We start from the raw sequence: 1326 nt of genomic DNA, 5'->3' as shown, positions 1-1326 counted from the left end.
GTTCTGACGATCTCAAAATTGCGGAAGACTTATTTTTTCTTCATTGTTCAATGTGGAACACAAGTTTCCAATATTCATCTGTTTACCAGTATTCTAATAATCTGATTTGATATGTTCATAAATGTGACTTAATTGAGTGTGGCTTGTGATCTATTGTCCGTGACTGATGTGATAAGTCTGTTACCATGGGGTTCTAGTCTTTTTTTTTTTTTTTAGAGCATTAATTGATTCACTTGTGTATTTAAAAATGGTCTGAGTTTTTCGATTAAAACTGCTCCTGCTAATTGTAGTCTGTGATGGTCATTTGTTCGGTAAATGATGGAAGTATTATTTCTCAAATCTGCTGCTTGTCTTTTATCACGTGCTGTGTGGTGAGCAAAAATTCCACCGTTGCAACGGTAGTGATGGAGTCTTTTTTTCTAGAGAAGCTCTGGCTAATTCCAATATATTTTAAAGGAATGTACAATTCCCTGTCTGACATTTGTGTCTATACACTACATTGTTTTCACTATGTGTTGTTCCTCATAATGAGTGACGCGGTATTATTTGGTGTGTAAAATTTTATATCAATATTATATGCTTGGGTAACTCCGTTTTTAGCTATTGATAATTTCAAGATTGTCATTTTGTTTTGACGAATCTTCAAGGAATCTCTACATTTTACGAAAGATACCGGTAATCAGATGAATATTGAAAACTTCTGTTCCACATTGAAGAATAAGGGAAAAAAAAGTCTTCCGCAATTTTGAGCGACCAACTATACAAATCGTCAGAACGTTAGCGGATATCCAGTTTAACAAAAAATGTATTAGAGAGAAGATTACTCCAAGAATAATAACGATGATAATGATAATATTATTGATAATAATAATAATGGTAATAATAATAATAATAATAATAATAATAATAATAATAATAATAATAATAATAATAATAATAATAATAATAATAATAATAATAATAATGATGATGATGATGATGATGATGATGATGATGATGATGATGATGATGATGATGATGATGATGATGATGAATGATGATGATGATGATGATGATGATGATGATGATGATGATGATGATGATGATGATGATGATGATAATGATAGTAATTATGATAATAATAATAGTAATAATAGTAATAATAATAATAATAATAGTAATGATAATAATAATAATAATAATAATGATGATGATGATGATGATGATGATGATGATGATGATGATGATGATGATGATGATGATGATGATGATGATGATGATGATGATGATGATGATGATGATGATGATGATGATGTAATGATAATAATAATAGTAATAATAATAATA

The sequence above is a fragment of the Oratosquilla oratoria genome, unplaced genomic scaffold (assembly GCF_046742065.1).
Source record: "Oratosquilla oratoria isolate Oo_2021 unplaced genomic scaffold, ASM4674206v1 SCAFFOLD64, whole genome shotgun sequence".
NCBI classification, from domain to species: domain Eukaryota; kingdom Metazoa; phylum Arthropoda; class Malacostraca; order Stomatopoda; family Squillidae; genus Oratosquilla; species Oratosquilla oratoria.
The sequence above is the reverse complement of the archived record's forward strand: the minus strand, read 5'-3'. Positions refer to the sequence as shown.